We start from the raw sequence: 17,347 nt of genomic DNA, 5'->3' as shown, positions 1-17,347 counted from the left end.
TAAATATGAAAACAAACAGTAATGATGAGATGCAATAATCAAGAGAGGACATCATAAATCCATTGTTTACTGTTGTTAGATCTGGTTCCAATTGAATGGGGACAAAAACTTCTGGCTAATTGTAGATCTGAAATGTGTGGGTTTTTAGCTGCCATTGCTCTTTGGGCATCTACTAGCAATGAGAACTCCACAAGGACCCCAGGATTATGAATCAATACAACAACATTAGGGCAGATGCTCTAATGGGGGATGTTCCAGAGAATATATGTTCTTCAGTAAACTTCCCAGCCAACATAAACTAAGTCTTTCTTGAGTTCACTTTTAGCCAGATGCTCCTCATCCAGGTAATGATTTTGGCTGGGAAATGGTACTGTTTTCTTCTGATGTGAAGGAGATGTAGAACTGGATGTCATTTGTGCATGGTTGGCACTTCAACCCATGGTGTCTCACTTGCTTTTCCAACATCTTATAGACTCATAGACTCATAGACTTTAAGGTCAGAAGGGACCATTATGATCATCTGGTCTGACCCCCTGCACGCTGCAGGCCATAAAACCATCCCCGCCCCTTCCCTGGACTCTGCTGCTGAAGTCCCCAATCCTGTTATTAGTGACCTCAATCGGCAGAGACCCTCCTGCTAGAGATCCCTGCCCCATGCTGCGGAGGAAGGCGAAAAACCTCCAGAGGCTCAGCCAATCTGCCCTGGAGGAAAATTCCTTCCCGACCCCAAATATGGCGATCAGTAAGACCCCGAGCATATAGGCAAGAGTCTCCATCCTGACCCCTTTTAGCCATTATGCTATTTACCTACCATTGCTTGGTTTTCCTTGACAACTATGTTTTATCTTCAGGCCACTGTTGAATAATGTAGGGGAGATAGTTGAGTTTTGTGGGATTTAGAAGTTGAGGGCTCTAGAGGTGGAAGCCCATAATGGTCCTCCAAACTCAGTCTGAGAGGAAGAACCCAAATCATTTAAGGGTATTTTCATTTACCTCTGCAACAACTTAGAGGTGAGCAGAAATATTTGGTGATCTGCACCAGGGCCGGCTCTAGCTTTTTTGCCGCCCCAGGCAAAAAAAAAAAAGGCGGCCAGACTGCCAAAGCAAAAAAAAAAACCCCAAAACAAACGGCAGCCACAGGGAGCGTGTGGAGGGCGGTCAAGGCTGCTTGCAGGGGGGGTGAAGGGCAGCACCTGCCCGCTCCCTCTGCCCATGGCAGGAACAGCAAAGCAGGTCACAACCAGTGGTAACTATTAAAAAAAAATGGGCAATGCACCCCAGAATCCAGCCAAAAAGGCCCCAGAGAGGGTACAGACTTACTAGCCAGTGCCACGCGACTGAGGCCACAAGGTTGTTGATGATCAAAACCCATCCTCAAAAAGAGAGCCCAGGAAGGAGCCAGTGCCATTTCTGCAGGCTGCCTTGCATCTTCTCCTCAGCCACCTCCCACTTTCTTAGTATATATTGTTCAGATCTAAAAAGATCCCCAACACCTTAGTCCCAGAGGTGCCCCTTTGCAACTGTTGGGGCAACAAAGGAGGTCCACTACACCGCCAAGAGCCCAGTAAGATCAAATTGCTCTTGGACCAGTAAATTCAGGCAGAAGATGCATGTTCATGCACTTGTAAACAAATGCAAAGGGCCTGCATGTCATTGTCAAATGTTATAAAAACTGAGATATCATCAGCATAGGCCAACAGGTGAACCAGGAAAACATCCACCGCCCATGCCATAGAAAGGCCAGTCATATGGCTTCTGAGGAGGTGCAGGAATGGCTCCAAACTAAAAATCATTCAGTATCCCAGACAGGGGACAGCCCGGACGAATGCTTCTGTGAACTGGGAAGCAGTAGCTAAGACTCCCATGAATCTTTAGGACACTCAAAATGTTATGGTACAATAAAGAAATATATGAAGAGAACACTGGCCCCATCCTGAAAGCATCTAATGGTTTTAAAAGATAACCATGTTTAACTCTATCAAAGGCCTTCTTCTTGTCTACTGAAATAAGCACAAAATCTAGATTACAAAATTTGCTAACAGTAACAACATCACAAATTAAAAATAAATTATCCCAAACACAGTGTGTTTGATCAGGATGTGTCAGAAAGTCCAGACACTACTTCAGCCAGTTGGCTAAGGCCCTGGATAAAATCTTATAATCAGAGCAGAGAAGGGAAATCGGTCTCCAGTTCCGTAAGTCACAGAGATCCCCTTTGTTGTGCAGAAGGGTGATCACTGCCCTGTGAAAACTGAGGGTCAGCTTTTTCTCCTGGGTACATGCCAGCATCACTAGAAAAAAAGTCAGGACTGATAAGATGCAGAAGTACTTGTCTAATTCAGATGGCAGCCCATCAATGCCTGGGGCTTTGCCTGAAGAGAGCTGTTGGGCTACAACAGAGAGTTCCTGCAGTGACAGCGAGGTGTCCAATCAGGTGGCGTAACCCCTGGTGCAGCTTCCTCCATTGCCAGCAGATCACAGACTTCATGTGAGTACAGAGTACTGTCACAAGAAACAGCAGCTGTCCGGAGCTCAGCGGGGGTCAGCTGCTAACAACCATTCGGCAGTCATGGACAAAAAATTTGAAAAAACCCCTCGTGGAAGACTGTTTCATGCAGCTGAATAAAAGGGATCCAAACCAGGGCACCTTTCATCTGCTCTTCCAACAAGCCTCTCAGGAACTGGTACTTCTCAGGTAAGGTTTGGTGAATCTGTATATCAAGGTTGCCAGGAAGGTCCAAGATGTCTTGGTTTCAGGGCACTCATGGCCTGATGCAAGGACTGCATGGCAGGCTGGGTATGCTCTGGCAGAACAGTTGGATCTGGACCTTTCCGACATCCCAACAGTATCTCAGGGACTCATTCAGGGGCTTGTGCTGCCACCAGTGCTCCAAAACCACAGCAAAGGTCTGGATGAAATTCAAGTCCTGTAATAATTTGGTATTAAAGCACCCGGAGGAAGCACAAATGATGGGATCACAACATAGGGTTCTTGGAGTGGGGCTGCTCCCTGGACAACAGAAGGTCACATATGGCGAGGGGGGAGATACAGGCTTTGTTCCTGCTAGTACCTTGATGTCTCAGCCACTGTCCTGGGACATCAAAGGACCAACCCTCTCCCCCACTGTTCCTTGAGCCAGCGGTGTGTGGTCAGGGACCCCTCAAATTACTAGGGTCATCACACTAGGGTCACCACACCATTTCATATTTTCAGAGGTAGCAACACTGAATAATCCACCCCATCTATGTAGTGCTTTAAAACCAGGTTCAAGGGCTGTTCAGGGTTATTTAGAGTCACATAAACCTGGCTCTAGAATGATATAACATGCCTCACATCTGCGTTCTTGCATCCTAATGGAATTATCCTGACAGCAGAAACTACCTTCCCATAACGGGAAACAGCAGACACTAGCGTCTCATTGTGAAGGAATGGGGGGACATTGGAAAAAAAACTAGTAGCAGGAGTAAAGAATGGAAAAACTTGAACAAAAGATTCCTTGACCCAGAGTTCGTCCTGCACCAAAGGATTCACAAACTGCTCCTGGGCCAGGAAAATCATTATAGATTTACTCATTCGAGAGGCAGATTTTATATGACCACAGCCACTAACCTTACCTACACTCAGGGCTGGTCTTCTCTACAGGGAGATTGATGCAGCAGAGGTTGATTTAGCGGGTCTAGTGAAGACCCACTAAAGCGACATCAGAGCAGTCTCCAGTCGACCCTGGTATGCCACCTCCCTGAGAAGAGTAAGGGAAGTTGACCGGCGAGCGGCTACCATCGATGCAGCGCAGTGAAGACACCGGGGTCAGTCGACCTAAGTTATGTAGACTCCAGCTATTCATCTAGCTGGAGCAGCGTAACTTAGGTCAACTTACCCTGGTAGTGAAGGCAAGCCCTCAGCAACACATCCTCCAGAGTCCAGGACACAGCTGGCACACACCCAGCCCCAGGCTTATGGGTCAAACCACTAAACCCATCTGAAGTGGGCCTATGAAAATCCACCCATCTACCACCAGGGAACAGTCTCTATGAAGGGGGGAGACCAACAACAAAGAAACAGCAAGTAACAATACAAAACAGAGTATCAAAAACACAGCTAGTGCACACAACACACACCAAATACAGCCTCACTCTCAGAAACTCTGACAATCCCAAGAGAGAAAAAGAAAACAAACTGAATCGTGGCGTAACCAAAATAGTGAGGGAGAATTGATTTCATACTGCAAAGTTTACATTTGTGCATGAAGGATACATGCACATTCTCTCAGTGCAGTACAATCTCTCAATATTGAAATCTCAAACTGAGATTAGTCACTTTACAAATCAACAGCTATTTTTCTTAGGGCTGATTGCTAAAGCATGTATAAACTCCATCCCTTCCTTTCCAGAGCAACTCCCTGTTTGCTTTTCCTCTTTCATAAACACTCTGAACTTTCTGACTTCCAGAGCAGATGATTGCCTTTAGAGCTGTAGGTAATAATTGCAACCAACTAATAATACATGTCTGTTTTACCCCTAGTTGAGTTCATGTCCTCTTATGCTAAAACTTTCCCAATGTTCAATATTCACATTTTAGTATTTAGAATTTTTTCTCTCTGATTAGTTTGGCTTCCTACAAGAGGAAAGAGAGCGGAAGTGGCAGCTCAGTGGTCTGAACTCTGGAAGGAGAAAAAGAGCAAAGTGAAGTATCTTCACCAGTGGATCCAGCCTTGCTGTACAACATCAGAATGGTGGTGGGACTTATTTATATATCTTCCTGCCATGAAATGTAACTATGGCTTCCTGGCTGATCTGCACTTACCTGTGAGTAAAATAATTCTTTTTGAGAAAGATATACTATTTCTAAAAGCCTCCGCAGTGATATGTCTATTGCTATGGAAACAATTGTGATAATAAAAGTCAACACCAGGCAGCACTCTCCTAGCTTTGGCATTCATTAGGCCAGTTCTCCGAAATGTTCACGAAGTTTCACCAACTCATCAGGAAAACTGAACTTATGTATAGTTTTGCTCAATGACTGCCTGAAATCTTGTAAACCGTGGCACTTGCACTTGAGTTTCTCCTGGGTTTGAGGGTGGGAGGTTGTGTGTCCTTAAAATGCAAAGCAGAGTTCATGTGTTGAAGTCTGAAAAGTATTCAGAGGAACCTGCTCAAATCTAATAGCTATGTAATCCTTATACTGTCATGCCTACATTATTACTTTTGACAGGAAGTGATAACTTCAAGGATGATGGCTCCCAAACAGAGAATAGAGAAAAAAATAACAATAATAATACTCACTGCTTTTTTTCAATAGCTCTAAACGTGCTTTACAGGGTTGGTGAGCATTGTCATCCCCATTTTACACTCGAGGAAATGAAAAATTCATAGAAGGGTTGAAAGCAGAACTGAGGTCTCTTAACTCGCAGCTGCCAGGCTGGCCACTAGGCCACACTGTATCTTGGGAGTAGCCACTCATTTACAGGTGAACAAAGTAAACTACTGGGAGTGAACCTAACAGGTAATGATCAAGTGATCTCTCTTCAGCCCTCCATCTCCACCCTCTGACAAACAGAGGCTAGGGACACCATTCCTTACCCATCCTGGCTAATAGCCATTAATAGACTTAACCTCCATGAACTTATCTAGTTCTCTTTTAAACTCTGTTTAGTCCTAGCCTTCACAACCTCCTCAGGCAAGGAGTTTCACAGGTTGACTCTGCGCTACTCTTACTTTCACTTAATTCTCCATCCAACTGAAGTCAGTGGTGCTTGAAATTAAATATATGCAAGTATTTGCAGGACTGAGCCCTTGATTACAGAGGATATTTTCATAGTCTTTCTTTCTAACGTTGTTATATACACTTTTTCTGTTTAGTCCCAATTTGAATATAGAAACCTGAAATAATTTTCAAAGTTTTGCCTTTACTCTATTGCTACAATTTTATTTGTTTATCTTCTTACAATTCTTGATGGGTGATTTTTATCTTGGATTGGAATGTTCCTTTTCCTTAGTTTTCTGTTTTGTTGTACAGCCCAGAATATAGACTAACTCACTAAATAGTGCTTTTCAACTTGTTCATTAATTCTTAGAAACAGAATTTTTACTAGCAAACCTCCCAAGTAACCCCAGAATTGAAAATATTTTTAATACCTTGTGTAATATATATTAGCCTCAGAAAGACTTAGACACATCAGGAGGTAGTTCATGAAATAGTTGGTATATTTTAACATAAGCAAATATGAAGTGATGTATTTTGAATCTCAGAATGGTAAAGATACCTTTTGCCAAGTAAAACACTGAAAATGAAAGGAACATAGAGACTCAAGTGGCCAGAAGAGGGCTGTGTAGACTGCTTTCAGAGAACCCATCCCAAAATCAGAGGTTCTTTCCAATCCACTAATAATTTTACATATACTTGATGTATTAAAAAGGCCAATTTCCCAAAACTCAAAACAATTATGAGGAAAGTTGAGTGGAAAGAAATATTTAAAACAAAAAATATGAATGAAAATTATGAATAGTTTAAGAATGCTGTATTAGATGCTCATAAAACAACAATTCTGGAGTCACAAAAAAAAGAAGCCTTCTTTGGTTTAAAAAAATCTTTGTTAAAAGGAGAGGTAAAGAATGCAATAAAAAATAAAAAAATATGATAAATGTAAAAATGGTGAAACTGATAGCTATAAGTACAAATCAGCATTTAGGAAAGACGGACAATTGGTAAGGGAAGCTAAAGGTATCAATGAAAAATGTATGTCCAGTAGTGTTACAGATAATAAGAAGGAATTCTTTGATATATCAAGCACAACAGAAATCCTAGCAATGGTATAAGTCTTATAATAGACAATGGTAGTAAAATTACCACTCATGATGCAGAAAAGGGAGAAGTATACAAAAATATTTATATTCAGAATGATGTACATATATATATCTTACAGTGATATCTGTAAGGATTCATATCTTACTTTCTGTAAGGATCCAGGGACTAGAACCTGGGTCTGCAGTGCCTGGGACAGCTGTATGTCCAGACTACCCGCCGATACGGCGGGTAGCAATCGATTTATCGGGGATCGATATATCGCGTCTCGTTAAGATGCGATATATCGCGTCTCGTTAAGATGCGATATATCGCGTCTCGTTAAGATGCGATATATCGCGTCTCGTTAAGATGCGATATATCGCGTCTCGTTAAGATGCGATATATCGATCCCCGAACGCGCTCCCCATCGACTCCGGAACTCCACTGGAGCGAGCGGCACTAGCGGAGTCGACGGGGGAGCTGCGGCCATCGATCCCACGCCGTGAGGACGGGAGGTAAATAGGAATAAGATATGTCAACTTCAGCTACGGTATTCCCATAGCTGAAGTTGCATATCTTACATCGACACCCCCCACCCCAGTGTAGACCAGGTCCAAGAGTCTATGCAGAGGCACAGCCAGAGAGCACCTTGGAGAGTAGGTGACACAAGACATACCACTTAAGAGACTCAGAGTGATGGTACCCTGCAGGCCTCTGATTGCCAAATGCCCTATTTAACCCCAGGAGTTGCCCCTGGAAGTTGTTTGGGCAATCATACAGGCTTTGGTCTGCTGCAATGCCAAAATTTGCTTGATCTCTGATCTCCAGTCTGTGACCCTGACTCTTGCTTATGGGACGGGGTTCTTGCTTGGTGACTGCCATCCCTGGTGGGCAGACCTCCGCACAGCTGTGACTGCTAGGCCAGACCACCTATGGCCCAGTCTCTTACACTATAAAATCGGTAACTAGAACATAAGAATGTACATACTGGGTCAGAATAATGGTCAATCTACCAAAGCCAGATGTTTCAAAGGGAATGAACAGAACAGAGCAGTCATCTAGTGAACCATCCCCTGTCATCCAGTCCCAGCATCTGCAAGTCAGAGGCTTATGGACACCGAGAGCATGGGGTTACATCCCTGACCAACTTGGCTAATAACCATTGATGGACCTATTCTTCATGAACTTATCTAATTCGTTTTTGAATCCAGTTATACTTTTGGCCTCCGAATACCCCTTGCAATGAGTTCCATGGGTTGACTATGTGTTATGTCAAGAAATACTTCCTTATGTTTATTTTAAACCTGCTGCCTATTAATTTCATTTGGTGACCCCATCTTCTTGTGTTATGTGAAGGGGTAAAATAATGCTTCCCTATTCACTTTCTCCACACCACTTACGATTTTATAAACCTCTATCATATCTCCCCTTAGTTGTATCTTTTCCAAGCTGAACAGTCCCAGTCTTTTTAATCTCTCCTTATATGGCTGTTCCATAACCTTAATCAATTTTGTTGCCCTTCTCTGTACTGTTTCCATTTCTAATATATCTTTTTTGAAATAGGGCATACAGTACTCAAGGTGTGGGCATACCATGGATTTATATAATGTTATTATATTTACTGTCTTCTTATCTATCATTTTCCTAATGGTTCCTAACATTCTTTTTTTGACTGTCATTGCATATAGTTGGATGTTTTCAGAGAACTATCCACAATGACTCCACAATCTCTTTCTTGAGTGTTAACAGCGAATTTAGACCCCATTATTTTGTCTGTATAGTTGGGATTATGTTTTCCAATATGTGTTACTTTGCATTTATCAACATTGAATTTCATCAATCATTTTGTTGCTCAGTCACATTTATGAGATGGGAGATTGTATCCTGGAAAGCAGTGACTCTGAAAAGGATTTAGGGGTCTTGGTAGATAACCAATTGAATGTGAGCTCCCAGTGCAATGTTGTAACAAACTGTGTGAACATGATCATTATCTGTATAAGCAGGGGAAGATCAAGTAGGAATAGGGAGGTGATATTACCGCTGTATATGGCATTAGTGAGACCATTACTGGAACACTATGTCCAGTTCTAGAGTGCATATTTCAAAAAGGATGTTGAAAAATTGGAAGGGGTTCAGAAAGGAGCTATAAGAATGATTTGAGGTCTGGAAAACATACCCTACAATGAGAGAATTAAGAAAATCAATCTATTTAGTTTATTCAAGAGAAGACTAAGAGCTGACTTGATCACAGTCTACCAATACCTACATGGGGAAAAGACTTCTGCTAGTAGATAGTTTTTTAATCTAGTCAAAATAGGCACAACAAGATCCGAACTGAATTTAGACAAATTCAAACTACTAAAACTGTGCACATTTTTAACAGTGGGGGTAATTAACCATTGGAACAACTTATGTCCTGAGATGTGGTGGATTCTGCATCACTCGAAGTCTTTAAATCAAGACAGGATGTTTTTCTAAAGGATATGCTCTAGCTCAACAAAAGTTATGGGCTTGATGCAGGAATTACTGGGTGAAATTCTATGGCCTGTGTTATGCAGGAGGTCAAAATAGACAATCATTATGGCCCCTACTGGCCTAAAAATACATGAATCTGTGAACTTAGGTCTTTGCGATTTTTTTGCAATTTACTAACATCACCACTGGTCAGAAAATATTTTAATTCCTAAAATACCCCTATTTGCACTGCCCTGTCTTCATTCATCTTCCAAAAAGCACCCCACAGTCACAAACTTCCCCACTGGTCCTACAGACTCCTTTTAACTTTACCATGTCCTCAAGGAATACAGGGGAAATGATTTGAGCTGATAGCTCCCTCTGAAGGATATAGTACAGCAAGATAGCAGGTAACATCAGGATTTCCCTAATACAATGTGAATAGCACGCACATCCCAACTCAAAATTTGTTAGGCATTTATTTACAGCTGCTCACCATCAAAACGAATTCTTGATGATGAAGCCATATTGGGATGAGATGTTGCATATTTCCAAATCAAGATTGCAAAAGACATTGTAAGACTACAGCCTGGAACATAAGGTCCTTGGAGACTTCTTTTCATGCTGAAAATCACTGGATTACATGAGCTTTACAAGTAAATTTTTGAAGCTGGAAGAATAAAAAAAGGAATGCCAGTTGTGGGGATTCCCTACCATATTTTTGGGATTATGGATCCAGGTTTTAATTTCATCACCATATGTTGGGTTGTCTCACAGTTTGCTGGTTTAAAATGTGACCTAATTTTGTAATATTTGTTGAGTAAACAGTAACCAGGAAATTCTTTTAGACTTGTAATATTGCTCACACAGTATTTCCCTTCCCTCAGATGTTTGAGAGACATGTCCTTAAACAAGCATAAATTGGATCTTCTGTTTATATTTTGTCTGTTTTGAGTGGTGTAAATTTTATTGGTCTCTCTTACAGAGACCTGAGACAAAAAAGCTGAATTTTATATCAAGAAAGTGGTTAGTGTATTTTGGCCTGAAAGTACTCAGGCTAGCTCAGTGAATATTTTTAATAGGCAGGCTGAAGATACTGGTAAATGAGCATGGATTCTCCCTCAAATGTTTCTTTTTTAAAAAACAAAATAGATAATGGCTCAGATTTATAGGCAATCTATTTATAGTTAAACACATTACCTTGGACTTGTAGATCTTGTCTGTGTGAATCAGTAAATGAAAATCTGAATCTAAATCCCTCCATTGACATTACATGTTCTTTAGGACTTGTCTACATGGTGAGTTAGGGTATGTCTAAACTGCAATTAGACACCTGCAGCTGGCCTATGCCAATTGACTCAAGCTCATGGGGCACTGGCTACAGGGCCGGCTCCAGGGTTTTTGCCGCACCAAGTGGCAAAAAAAAAAAAAAAAGCCGCGATCCCGATCTGCGGCAGCAATTCGGCGGAAGGTCCTTCGCTCCAAGTGGGAGTGAGGGACCGTCCGCCAAATTGCCGCCGAACAGCTGGACGTGCCGCCCCTCTCCAGAGTGGCCGCCCCAAGCACCTGCTTGGCAAGCTGGTGCCTGGAGCCGGCCCTGACTGGCTAAGGGCCTGTTTAATTGCTGTGCAGACGTTTGGGCTCTGGCTGCAGCCTGAGCTCTGGGACCATCCACCTCACAGGATCCTAAAGCCCAGACTCCAGACCAAGCCTGAACATCTACACTGCAGTTAAAGAGCCCCTTAGCCCAAGCCCCGCAAGCCCGAGTCAGCTGGCCTGGGCCAGACACAGGTTTTTAATTGAAGTGTAGACATACCCTTAGTGTGGGGTAGCAGAGTCCACATGGCAAGCTAGTGCAAGGCAGACGAGTGCACTTTAGATTCACATCCGGATTTTATTGTGCTCTAACTTGCCATATAGACAAGCCCCTAGGCATAAACAAGGCTTCCCCATCCCGTCTTTTTTGTTGTTTTTTAAATAAACCGCAGAAATAATATATTAAAATATTTAACTTATTTAATAAATTGGACTATTAGGGTGACCAGATGTCCCGATTTTATAAGGACAGTCCCGATTTTGGGGCCTTTTTCTTATATAGGCTCCTATTACCTCCCAGCCCCTGTCCCGATTTTTCACATTTGCTGTCTGGTCACCCTACGGACCATAGAGAAGTTAAGCAGTGTCCATGTTCTAACACATTTATCAGAACTCCTTTTCACTCCAACAACATCATTCATTTTAAAAAAAAATGTTTTTACTGCTTTCCATTGGGCACCAGCTATTTCTCAAGACTTGACTTTGATACAGATGCAAATGTTGATGGATGTACGACACAGATGATACTGCTTGAATGTTTATGGAACATATGCAAACTTTCACTTATTTATATAGAATACTCTGAGGATGAACTTTCACAGTAAATGGTTCATAGTGGAATATTTACCAAGCATGGCAGGAATAAACTGGACTAGATTCAGGTATTTGTGTTTTCTTAACTGTGGGTTTTTTAAAAGTTGAAATATATGTTTCTTTGCATTTTGTCCATGTTGACACAGGCAGTGCACAGATATCAAATACTTGCTATTGGCTTCTACCTGCGGGTATCTGACACAATGAAACTACTTTCTGCAAAAAAGTATTGGCTCATCTCCTGCTGGTTAGGTGATGTAGGGAAGCAAAATAGTAAATATCCCCATTATGCAGAGATATATGTAATTTGAATGTACCCAAGCTTCTTGTGTCTTCAACACCATGCTCTTGGTTACTAATCAACATCAAATTACCATTTTTATTCATAGTTCTATCAGTATAATTCATCTTCCCTATTCAACTGTTCTAGCAATAACCAATCATGCATTAAGATTTAATCACTACTCCCTGCCTGTAAGAACTAAATTTCCAATAGAATCCATTGATTTAAAGCAAAAGGGCTGGAGTACAGGTTCCCAAGAGCTTGTGTTGTGTTCCCACATCTGGACTCAATGCAGCCACAAGGCAGACTCAAGTCATTGGGTTAACCCCTACCTTATACTGACCTTCCTCCCATCAGCACTACTCAGTTTCTATGTTGTTCTCTACTTCTTCCTCTGGCTAATGAGAGAAATGCACTGTTTAGCACCAACAAGTAGAGAGGACTTGATGGAGGGCAAGAAGAGGGGGGTATTTGGGGCTGACGTGAGGAGGGGCTGTGGTGGTGGCAAGAGGTTAGTGGGTGAGATTTAAGGTAGCCTATTGGTCAGAAGTAGATGAGGAGTGGTGGGTAGATGTTGAGGAGTTGAGAAACTGAGGGGATTTGGGATATAGACCCTGTGGCTTTGTTTGTGGGACCTGTCAGCCTTTCCCTTTAAAGGAAGGGAAAGGAAGTTCATATTACTAACAGCAACAGTGACTCCAGGGCTGATGCTACTCCCAAAGTCTTCTAATAGGAGCTCTGGATTTGGCTTCAAATGCCACCAGAAATATTTCAGTCTAATCAAAATCCAGGGAGTTTGCCACAAGACCAGACGGGAGTTAATGGCTGAAGAGATCCAATATTAAAGATTCTGAGAGTCAAAGGGAAATGGAGGACTCTGTGAAGCAACTAAACCATCCTCTGGAAGTGCCAGTCCTAGTGGTGTTTCCCAGCAAGGACCCCAGAGAAAACTCGAGATTCCGAAGCAGAAAGAAAGGAGAGAGGCAGAAAAATCTGAGCGTGTCTTCCTCAGACCCACCTGGGTCCCTTCCCTAGCTAGGAGTAAAGAAACAAAGTGGTCAATAAACAGCAATTAACTTAGAGCAGCCTCCATGATCTCACATGTACACAAGGTGACTGAATGGCTCCCGAGGAATCTGTATTTTTTGCTTCTTAGTGCACACTTTCACCAAAATCCTTCATGCGTGACTATGAGCACCCCCACTCTACTTACAAGCCAACCAACATTTGACAGGTAAAGGCTAGAGGGGTTTTGCCATTGAGTACTTGGCGTTCTTAGAACACCCATAATGTATGTGTGAGATGGATCCATCAATTGTGGAGCAATGACTGCTTGTAGTAGGATTTATAGTATTTCATCTGTTTGCATTATATTATTTAACTTTTAAGTTCACTTTCCTCTAACATCATTTGCCACACAAAAGTTTATGGAAAACGGACAAAAAATGGAGTACGAAAGTAGCTGAGGTGAATTCATTTTAAAACTCAGTTGATTGTGAACACTTTTTTGTATTATTCCCTCAGCTCTAATAAATACGGCTAAAAAGATACTGGATTGTAACTGCAGAGACAATGTGGCATACTGGGGAAGAATTACAGATTATAGGAGTTTGATTCTGGCTTCATCCACTTAAATAAAACAGATACCCTAAAGCCAAAAGTGTGATTGGCTAATAGAATCAGGGCCTGAATCTCTCTGCCCCACAAGTTCATTGAATAAACAGATCCAATGATTATTTATTTATTCAGCACTACATGTTGTGCATGGCACATTACAGATTAATAAAAAACAGGATGGCTCCCTCCTCCAAAGATCTAATTTAAACATGGCATAGGAAGAGAAGATGTCAGTTAAGGGAAGGAGGGTGCAGGAGAGAAGGTTAAAGAGTACACAATGTAAGGCCATAAGGCTATTTGTTTGTGTAACTCATGAACTGTGCTTGTTCCCGTGTATTTACTTAATTTTATTTTTGGAATTGGTGAAGGAATGAGAGTCAGTGGGAGATTCTACACAGTATCCATTCAGTTGTTAGCTTGCCTTTTTCACTTATTCCTATGTTAACCTTAAAATGTGTGTGAGTATGCCAAACAATGCTTTGAAAGTCGTCATGATCAGCTTGCTGCAGCCTGACCTCTTTTTAAAAATTAGTGAAGCAGAGTGAAATCAGGAAAGATTCCTATTGGTTTCAAAGGAGCATATTCAGGGTCCTATCTTACTGTATCCAAATGTTCTTTACATTGGGTTGAGAAAATGGTGCAAAAAATGACATATTCTTATTATGCCATCCTGTATGTATGTGGTTTTCATGTAACAGAATCTTTCAGATTCAATCAGGTTTTAATATATTTTTAAAAGCTTAAATGAAGAACAGTCTTGTTTTGAATGTTTCAGAAAAGCAACTTGATGCTTTTGGGATTTGTCCCAAGAGTCCATGACTCCAACACGCGTATTGTATCCAGCAGTGATAAGTTGGAAATCCTTCAGTCTCATGCATATCTTGTTCTTTATCTTGACCTTTCATTGACCTTTTTGGATCGATTTTTCAATCTGACCATGGGATTTACATACATAACTTTGAGCTGTAATGAGAATTTCCCACATAACCAGCCAGAAACCTCCTTTGGGTCAGAGCTGTAGAAAGTTATTTTCTTGTGGACAAATGAGAGGTGTTTGAAACAAGAGAGTCATCTAAGGCTAGTGATACAAAATGTGCTGCCAGTTAAAGGTTATATGATGTATGCAATTGTAAAATGCAGCAACTACATGTTCCAACAACAGCACTTTCTTCTGGGGAGTAAAATGGAGTTCACATAAGATTTCCACTGAGTTCTCATGGTAACTTTTGTGATAACCCATACACTCCTACTAGGGTGTATTCTGGAAGATTTTCTTTAACCTTGTCCCTTGCATTCCTGACATTTCCATTTATAAAACATTTATTTTATATTTTCTTGTGAATCAGACTAGTTGAATCTAAACTGTAGGCTCCCATCCTCTCCCCAGCTACAGGCTTTTGTGGTTAATGATATTCAAGTCAACGTTCCATAATATCTGGCTCTGACTTCAAGACAAAGTCTTTAAGCACATTTACTGACATTTTATGATACAGTTGTTCTAAAGGTTAACAATCCAAAATTTTTTAGGAACTATAAATCATTTGCATATGCACCAACTTTATGGAATTATTTTCCTGTGCAGTCTTTGGGAAGACTATTAAATAGCTTTGCATGAGTTTCTGCTCTGACAGCTATAATAGGTCTACAGTATGTTTTTAATTATTGCATGTACCCAAAGAGGCAGAGTAGGAATCACTTTACACAGTTCATTGTCTCAATAAGGCACATTGTCAAACCATAACTTTCCAGATCTCAGTGTGTCTTTATAACAGAAGTGCAAGGATTTGGCCAGCCCACAGTGGGAGTTGGCTAGTCCACACTCACTCATGAGCTGCCACAAAAGAACTGCTGTATCTGGTGTAGAACGCAAAGCAAATGGCTTCTCACAGGCAGAAGTTTAAAACAAAAGAAGAATTCAACTTCTGCATGAGTAGGATCTTCAACAGTAAACCGAGGAACAAATGTACACACCATCCTTTCAACACATTTCTGAAAGGTAGGTAGATAGATAAGTAGTCATATTCCCATTTTCAAAATGGGGAAAGTGAGTTGCCCAAGCTCACCCAGTGAGTCAATAATACCCAGGATTAGAACTCAGCTCCCTTGACTCTTGTTCTATGCTGTGCCTTCAAAATGTACTTCATCTATATTTGTTCACACTTTGATCTAATACCAATCTCTTCACAAAGACAGGTGCCCAGCTCTGTTAGAGGAAGATTATATTTTCAAGCAGACAAATCTTTTAAAGAAGTTGTTATAAGAACCTAAGTACTGCCATACTGGGTTAGACCAATGGTCTTGTGACAGTGTACCCCATAGGGCTTTATGGGGGGTGGTGCTTATAAATGTATGTATGACATAACTGGAATATGTTTTGTGCTGCCTGTGCCATGTAACATTTCTCCGTAAAGGTTATGGTCTACTATATCTATTCATCCTATCTGTACACATATATCATTTTCTACTTGAGGTTAAGAATATGAGCTGTATACTTGCTTGGTTTCTAAGTAAGCTTTATGAGGCATTTGATCAGTTTCTTTAGGAAGGAATTTGCAAGGTTAAGTACCTGATCAGGAAACACTTGGGGAACAATGCATCTTGGAATGCTCCAATCTACATAAGAAGTCTTCCTGAAGACATACAAGATACCATGTGGACAATGGATTTGGCCTGTAAAGGCTGAGTCATGCAGGGACATGTGACTTGCCCAGGTGACTCCAGAACTCCATCTTGGAGCTGGACTTTGCATAGGAGGGGAGTCTCCACCCACAAGAGAGAGTCTATTTAAACCTGTGGGAGACCCCTCCATTTTGTCTTCAGCTGGCTAAAGAAGGAGCCTCTCCACCCCCCCCTCACCGCCCCCCAGGATATTTGAAGGAAACTGGAACAAAGGACAGTAACTACAGGGGGTGTGAGTGATTGCTGGACCCAGGCTAAAAGGAGATTAGCCTGTAAAAGGGAGAATTCTGGAACTGGTGAGGAAATTATCTGTATTTGATTAGACATAGATTTGCGCATTTTATTTTATTTTGCTTGGTGACTTACTTTGTTCTGTCTGTTACTACTTGGAACCACTTAAATCCTACTTTCTGTATTTAATGCAATCACTTTCTATTTAGTAATTAACTCAGAGTATGTATTAATACCTGGGGGAGCAAACAGCTGTGCATATCTATCAGTGTTATAGAGGGCGAACAATTTATGAGTTTACTCTGCATATGCTTTATACAGGGTAAAACAGATTTATTTGGGTTTACACCCCATTGGGAGTTGGGCATCTGAGTACTAAAGACAAGCACACTTCTGTGAGCTGTTTTCAGGTAAACTTGCAGCTTTGGGGCAAGTAATTCAGACCCTGGGTCTGTGTTGGAGCAGACGGGAGTGTCTGGCTCAGCAAGACAGGGTGCTGGAGTCCTGAGCTGGCAGGGAAAACAGGAGCAGGGGTAGTCTTGGTACATCAGGTGGCAGCTCCCAAGGGGTTTCTGTGATCCAACCCGTCACAGGTCTATCTAGTCCAGTATCCTGTGTCCTACAGTGGCCAGTACCAGAGCTCCAGGAGGAGTGTACAAAACAGGGAAATTTTGGAGATATTTTCCCCTCCTAGCTCTTGGCAGTTAGAGGTTTAGGGTCACACCAAACATGGGGTCGTGTTCCAGATCATCTTGGTTAATAACCATTGATGGACGTATCATACACGAAGTTATGTAGTTAAGAAGTTAAGAACATAAAATGGCCCTACTGGATCAGACCAATGGTCCATCTAGCCCAGTATCCTGTCTTCCGACAGTGGCCAATGCCAG

The 17,347-nt window shown here is 41.7% G+C and overlaps 1 long non-coding RNA gene across 1 annotated transcript in view; it reads left to right on the top strand.

Annotated features, from left to right (window-relative positions):
* The first annotated feature begins 4,572 nt into the window (after positions 1-4,572).
* Positions 4,573-17,347, top strand: part of LOC122173569 (uncharacterized) — a 64,573-nt gene continuing 51,798 nt past the window's right edge. Inside the window, exon 1 of the long non-coding RNA XR_010599502.1 lies at positions 4,573-4,806. This is a non-coding gene — a long non-coding RNA (uncharacterized LOC122173569). The remainder of the gene's footprint in view (positions 4,807-17,347) is intronic.

Source organism: Chrysemys picta, chromosome 3 (genome assembly GCF_011386835.1).
Source record: "Chrysemys picta bellii isolate R12L10 chromosome 3, ASM1138683v2, whole genome shotgun sequence".
NCBI classification, from domain to species: domain Eukaryota; kingdom Metazoa; phylum Chordata; order Testudines; family Emydidae; genus Chrysemys; species Chrysemys picta.
The sequence above is the reverse complement of the archived record's forward strand: the minus strand, read 5'-3'. Positions and strand labels throughout refer to the sequence as shown.